Source organism: Cupressus sempervirens, chromosome 2 (genome assembly GCF_028749045.1).
Source record: "Cupressus sempervirens isolate cs-2001-9-10 chromosome 2, ASM2874904v1, whole genome shotgun sequence".
NCBI classification, from domain to species: Eukaryota; Viridiplantae; Streptophyta; class Pinopsida; order Cupressales; family Cupressaceae; genus Cupressus; species Cupressus sempervirens.
The window spans coordinates 254,693,403-254,701,450 of record NC_143119.1 but is presented as its reverse complement, the minus strand read 5'-3'; the positions used below and the strand labels follow the sequence as shown (position 1 = coordinate 254,701,450).

General features: G+C 31.4%; 1 long non-coding RNA gene and 1 pseudogene across 1 annotated transcript; both read left to right on the top strand.

Annotated features, from left to right (window-relative positions):
- Positions 1–1,484: 1,484 nt before the first annotated feature.
- Positions 1,485–2,059, top strand: LOC149572013 (uncharacterized). The gene is made up of 3 exons (XR_016358851.1): positions 1,485–1,579; positions 1,763–1,942; positions 2,025–2,059. It is a non-coding gene; the product is annotated as an uncharacterized LOC149572013 (long non-coding RNA).
- A 30-nt stretch (positions 2,060–2,089) lies between these two features.
- On the top strand, positions 2,090–2,539 carry LOC149572012 (putative 12-oxophytodienoate reductase 11 pseudogene; annotated as a pseudogene).
- The last annotated feature ends 5,509 nt before the right edge of the window (positions 2,540–8,048 follow it).

The following is an 8,048-nucleotide window of genomic DNA, read 5'->3' as shown; positions in this document are numbered from 1 at the left end:
ATCATGTAACTCCTAAAACTTGCCATAATTAACATCGAATTAAAACCTTAGTCGTAACTATAATTGTAACCATAGCCCAGACCCTAACCCTAACCTTAACTATAGCTATATATCTACCATATGAATGACCCTGGATTTAACTATATCATCAACCCAAAACCTTATCCTTACCATAACCATAATTATAAGATAAACTCTAACCTCATGTGTAAACCCTAGCTATAATATTTATCTTAACCCTCACTCTAACCTTAACTCTAAGTAAATTGTAATGTGAACCCTAACCACAACCTAATCCAAATATTAACCCTAATCTCAATACTAAACATAATATAAACCCTAACACTAACCCTAACCCTAACCCTAACCATTTATCTAACCTAAGAAAAATGTTTGGCATAACTATGTAATTTTGTCCCAAACTTTTAGCATAGTGTAAACCATTACCTTAACCATGAACCCTATCCCTAACCCCAGTCAAAAGCTAAGTATATCATTAACCCAAATCCTATACCTAGCTCTAACCATTATCAAATACTATCCTCAACCTTAAACCATATTTAATTTGTAAACTACATGCGAATCCTCACCCTTATCAAATCATAGTCCTCACCCTAATTAAAAGCTCATCCAAACTCTAACCCTACCCCTACCACTAATCATGCTAACCCCAAATTTAAATCCTAACACTTAATTCTAGTCATAAGTATAAATTCTAACCTTAACTATAATGTTAACTTTAATCTTAATCATAACCTAAACCCTAACCTTAATGCTAAAAATATATATTCCTTTAACCCCATAGTGATGTTAACCCTAAGTATATCATCAATCTAAAACCTAACACAAACCTAATCCAAACCTTAATTATGATGTAAACTCTAACTTTGATCTTAAAGCTTAATCTTAATTCTAACCCTTACCTATCCAAACTTTAAACCTAACTATATTATAGACATAAAACCTATATCTAACCCTAACCACGATGAAACCATAACCACACCATAACACCAACCCTAAAATCGAATTGAAAACATTATCCTAACTTTAACTCTAGTAAACTCTAATTACGCCGAGAGGCGTTCTATACAATGGCAGCACAAATGCCCAGCACGAGAATATGCCAAGATTCCTGTCAATAAAAAAGAATTGGGAGCAGTTACAAACTTCCAAATTAAATATTAAAAAAGAATTCCCGAAATAATAGCTGGCCGAAATAATAGGAAGCCAAATGGAGGCCGAAAAAGTAGGGCCCGAAAAAGTAGGACCCGAAAAATAGGGCCCAAAAAAATAGGGGCGAAATAATTTCAATATGATTTTTTTTTTGTTAAATATAATTTTGCATGCATATTCATGCTTTTTTTTTGTGGGGAGTGGGGGAATTTGAAACAAATTCGTGGAATGTGAACAGACGTCTGTTGGGGGATATGAGGAGCCTCTCAGAAGTTATAAAACCAAGGCTCCTCATTTCATTTTCATTTTATGTTTTTGCAGGAAGGAAGAGGTGGAGGTTATTGGAGGATTAGATTGGAGTTTTTGAATAGGAGTAAATTGAAGTTTTGGAGTAACATTTTTGCAGGTGAGATTTCTATTTTTTATTTACATTTTCATTTAGATTTAGATGTAGATGTAAATTGAAATTCAAAATTAGTTATAATATTCTACTTTGATTTAGATTTCAATTTTAATTAATTTCAATTTGGTTGGCTCTCCTCCACAACAAACAGTGTATTGTGTATTTAATGGGTGCATTGGAATGCAGATTATCAGCCTAATGGCCAATCTCCAGTTTCCTCCACAAGCAAACCAATCTCTGGAAAGATCCCTCTTCCGAACCGAAAGGATGTGGCAGATTTCTTTCCTCCCCGGCCTCTGAAAATAGAGGAAATTCCCAATATAGTTGCTGATTTTCGAAATGCTGCCAGGAATGCAATAGATGCAGGTATGTTTTTTTATTCTGATCTATCTTGGTTTGAAGAAGAGAATGTTCCTTTTGTTGACATAATTAGTCCTTTTACGAACAGGGTTTGATGGTGTTGAGATCCATGGGGCGCATGGGTACCTTGTGGGCCAGTTCATGAAGGATAGCATGAATGATCGAATAGATGGCTATGGCGAAACATTGAAGAATCGTTGCAGATTTGCACTTGAAGTTGTGGAAGCAGTGGTGGAGGAAATCGGAGCAGAGCATGTGGGAATTCGGCTTTCTCCATTTTCGGATCATGCAGAAGCGTATGACTCAAATCCAGAGGCACTGGGACTTCACATGGCAGAGGCTCTGAATAAATATAAGATATTGTACGCTCATTTCTTTGAGCCCAAGATTGATAATTCGCAGACGACAATAGCGAGTGAAAAGAGCCTGATTCCCATAAGAACAACATTCAAGGGAACATTTTTGGCTACAGGGGGTTATGATCGAGATGATGGTAACGAAGCTATTTCCAGTGGCAAGGCAGATTTGATTGCTTATGGCCAACTATTCTTGCTAACTGATATTTCTATTGTATATTCTCATGCCCAGCACGGAAAGTTTTAATCTATATAGTTTATTTTGTGCATTTAGTGCACAAAATAAAGAATGCATATGCAATCAATTTTTTTATCAATCTTTATGATAGCTTTTTTTTTAAAATAGAAAATAAAAAATAGAAAATAGAAATTATTCTTTTATGTATGTAGAAAAAAATTAGAAAGATTTTATGTATGTAAAAAATTAAAAGAATTCTATATACATCTAGATTTTTTGAAAAGAATTCTATTTACATCTAGATATTTTGATTGAAATAACCATAATGTAAAAACAAAATATAAAATAGAAATGTTAATATATGTATGTAGAAAAAATTAGAAAGATTGCATGCATCTAAAAAAATTCTATTTACATCTAGATTTTTTTAGAATGGAAAAAAATGGATAATAGAAATATCAGTTGCATGTTTGTAGAAATAAATTAGAAAAACATGTATCTAGAAATTAAAAAGATTCTATATGTGTCTAATTTTTAGATTTTACTTTATTCTAAACTAATTATTGATGGAAATATATTTTAAAAATATTTATGTAGTTTAAAGTTTAGATTTTAATTAATTTGTATGCAAATAGGAAAAAGAATAAATATTTTATATATATGTAGATTAATTTCTATTTTTAAAATTTACAAGTAAATGAGTACTTTATTCATTTAAAGTAAACAAGTTTTTAAATAATATATTTTTATTTTAGAAATATATTAATCATAATGTTCATTTATTATTACTTATTTAATATACTTACTCTCAAATCTAAGACAATAGAAATGATATTTTATTAACTTTGAAATAGGGAAGTGTTAAGCAAGTTCGTTTACAAAAATACCAAAAATATATTTGGTCTTTGATCAAATTGGAGTTAATATTAGAAATATAAATATGATCATTAACAATTAAGCTAAATTCAGTTCAAAACAATAATATTATTTAAATTTAAATAAATCTTTTTGAAAAGAATTCTATTTACATCTACATATTTTGATTTAAATAACTATAATGTAAAAACAAAATATAAAATAGAAATGTTAATATATGTATGTAGAAAAAATTAGAAAGATTGCATGCATCTAAAAAAATTCTATTTACATCTAGATTTTTTTTAAATGGAAAAAAATGGATAATAGAAATATCAGTTGCATGTTTGTAGAAATAAATTAGAAAAACATGTATATAGAAATTAAAAAGATTCTATATGTGTCTAATTTTTAGATTTGACTTTATTCTAAACTATTTATTGATGGATATATATTTTAAAAATATTTATGTAGATTAAAGTTTAGATTTTAATTAATTTGTATGCAAATAGGAAAAAGAATAAATATTTTATATATATGTAGATTAATTTCTATTTTTAAAATTTACAAGTAAATGAGTACTTTATTCATTTAAAGTAAACAAGTTTTTAAGTAATATATGTTTATTTTAGAAATATATTAATCATAATGTTCATTTATTATTACTTATTTAATATACTTACTCTCAAATCTAAGACAATAGAAATGATATTTTATTAACTTTGAAATAGGGAAGTGTTAAGCAAGTTTGTTTACAAAAATACCAAAAATATATTTGGTCTTTGATCAAATTGGAGTTAATATTAGAAATATAAATATGATCATTAACAATTAAGCTAAATTCAATTCAAAACAATAATATTATTTAAATTTAAATAAAATAAGCCATGTTTACTTTGAAACATCAAACAACTAATTAACTAATACAATAATTAAAATAAATGAATCTATTATGACATAGAAAAATATTTTCGAAGTATAATTTCTTTGTTTTTGAATCAATATGAGTTTTTTTTTCTACTTGAAAAGATAAACCATCCTAATTGTCATCCTTAGTTAACCCTAACAACAACCCCTACCTTAGCCCTAGCCCCAACAATGATGTACAATATAACTATAATCCAACATTAAACTATAATTATAGCACTAAAACATATCCCTATTGATATTCTAAACTCTAATCATAACGAAAATCTTAGTCCAAACCATAATCTAAACCAAAAACCTACACACTAATATTGGTTATAGTCCTAACCCTAAAATCTAACCCTTAACCATAATGTAAAAACAAACTCCAAAATATTGATCAAAATCCTAAACCTACCTATATGGATAACCATGATATTAAACTCTAAATCCAGTCCCAAGGTCCTAACCATGGTGTAAACCTATAACCGAACTCTTAAAAAGTTTACTAATCCCTGATCCTAATCACATTCCCAACTTTAAACTTGAACCATAAACCATAGTTGTAACCATAATCATAAACTTAAACAAAACCCTAACCCTAAAGGTACAATCATAAAATTAATAATAGCTTAGACCCTAATCCTAGCACAAACCACAATCATGACCAAATATAAATCTTCACCTTACCCCTAATCATAATTTCAATGTTAACCCTAACATTAGTTTCAATCCTACCATGATATGAACCCTAATATAGACTTCACCTTGATCCTCACCCTAATCTTAAGTCTAATTAAACCCTGACTAAAACCTAATCTAAATGATATATCTAACTATAATCCTAACTTTAATTATCATACAATCCAATGCTAACCCTCATGTATATTTAATCCCTAATCTTAACTCTAAATATTCTATAAACTCTAGAATTGACCTTGATTCTAACCATAACCCTAAAATCTAAATTGTAACCATAGCACAAAAGGTGGGGACCCCCACTACATGGCACAATTCTAGGTCTTGGAGCCTCGCGAAAGCACTACAGAGTGAGGAAATGTCAGAAAGGTGACATGTAGTAGCATGACGCAATTTTGGGCTTTAGAGCATTGCAGAAAGAATGCAGCGTAAGGAGGCGCTAGAATGGAGACTCATGGAAAGAAGAGGAAAGACATTCATGTTGCTAGCAAAAAACTATGAAAAGAGATAACATGATGTCTTAACCTTCCACAAAAAATGCAAGGTTGATCCCAAGGGGGAATTTGGTTTCCCCAAAAATGAATGATGGTCATCGATGAAGGTCTTCCTCTCGAAATAGACGGCATAGATGCATCGTGAATCCTCACCAATGAAGGATTAAATCACAACCATCGATGTAGATTCTCCCCTCAAAAAGGATGACTGAGATGCAACAAGGAAACTCCTCCCAATGAAGGATTAAGTCACATTCGTCGATCAAGATTGGCTTTATTTCCAATGGATGATTAAGATGTAGTGAAGAGATTCCTCCCAACAAACGAAGAAGATAGCACAAAAGGTGTGTACCCCCTCCATGTGGCACAATTTTGGGTCTCAAAGACTCATGAAAGAATTGTGGAGTGAGGAAATGTTGGAAAGGCAATGCGTGGTAGCATGATGCAATTTTGGGCTTTAGAGAATTGAAGAAACAATGTAGCATGACGATGCATCAGAATGGAGATGCATGGTAGCATCTTGTGCAATTCTAGGCTTTAGAGTGTTTCGAAGACACTAGCGTATAAAGAAAAGTTAGAATGGGAATGCATGGCAACATCTTGCACTTTTGGGAAGATGGGAAGATAGCTCGCGAAGAAATAAGAGTTATCGAATCTCGCAACATGAATCAACCCAACCAAGAAAAAATGATCCAGCGTGGTCAATGAAGAAATCGAGCCAACACAAAATGTTAGCCGCCAAATTTAGCGATGTTAACCCTCTGCAAAGAACCTATCCCATTTAAGGTCTCTCAGATCAGACATCAGTGATGGGTTGAATAGGGGGAAAAAATAACACACAATGCCCTCCTAAATGAAATTCTAAATGTAACACTAATAACCATGGTCCTACTTCTTTCCCTAACCTTATCAATGAGCATGGGAATATACATATTATTATATAGGGCACCTTATATAATAATAAATATAATCTAAAATCCCAACCCTTACTCCCCTCCTAAATATAACTGTGACCATAAGAAAACTTCTAAATATAACCCTTCCTCTAACTCTAGCCTTAACCATGAGCATAACCCTAGCCTTAACCATGAGCATAACTCTAACTCTAGATCTGACTCTACCATAATTGGACACTAACCCTAACCCTAACCTTAATTTTGATCCTAACTCAAACCCTAACCCTAACTCTAACCTTAACCTTGATTCAAACCTTAACCCTAACCCTAACCCTGGCCTTACTATAACCCTAACCCTAATCATAACCATAACCATAACTCTAACCCTAACCTTAACCATGGCCATAACTCTAACCCTAACCTTAACCATAAACATAACTCTAATCTGAACCTTAACCATAACTCTAATGATAACCATAACCATAATTCTATCCTTGACCTTAACCATAGCTCAAACCCTAACCCTAACTCCAACCCTAACCCTAATGCTAACCCTAACCCTAATTCTATCCCTGAGGTTAACATTAACTGTAATGTTAACTTTGTCCCTAACCATATATCTACGTATGACTATAACATTTTACATTACAATATCCCAATTTTTTTTTTTTTTTTATCTAAATTAAATTCCTTATATTAAATTAAAAGATATATTTGACTCAAACCCTATCCCTAACCCTATCCCCACTATAACCCTAACCATAACCATAATGATGACTCTAACCCTAACCTTAACCATGAGCATTACTCTAAACCTAACATTAACCATAAGCATAACTCTACCCCTAACTCTAACCCTAATTCTAACTCTACCATAATTGGATTCTAACCCTATCCCTAACCCTAACTATAAGCATAAGTCTGACCCTAGCCTTAACCATGAACATAACTCTAACTTTGGATTTGACTCTACCATAATTGGACTCTAACCTTAACCCTAACCTTAATTTTGATCCTAACTCAAACCCTAACCCTTTAAACTCTAACCTTAACCTTGACTCAAACCTTAACCCTAACCCTAACATTAGCTTACTATAAACCTAACACTAACCCTAATCATAACCATAACTCTAACCCTAACCTTAACCATGACCATAACATTAACCCTAACCTTAAGCATAAACATAACTCTAATCTAAACCATAACCATAACTCTAGCAATAACCATAACCATAACTCTATCCCTAACCTTAACCATAGCTCAAACCCTAACCCTAACTCCAACCCTAACTCTAATGCTAACCCTAACCCTAATTCTATCCCTAAGGTTAACATTAACTATAATGGTAACTTTGTCCCTAACCATATATCTATGTATGACTATAACATTTTACATTACAATATCCCAAAAATAAAAAATATATTTTTAATCTATATTAAACTCCTTATATTAAATTTTTAAAAATATTTTGAAGCATAATTTTATACTAACTTCATACAACTCTAATTAAAAATTAATTAACAATTTTATAGTAACCTTATCAAAATAAAAAATAAAAAGTAAATATTTTTCCTATTGCGCCGCGACTGCCACTAGCTATATATACCTCTATATATATTACGCCGAGATTAATCGTTCTCGAGGCGCCTATTTTTATTTTCATTAATCCCAACTTCGATTAAAATAACTTTGAGATTAAATAAAAATAGGCGCCTCGAGAACGATTA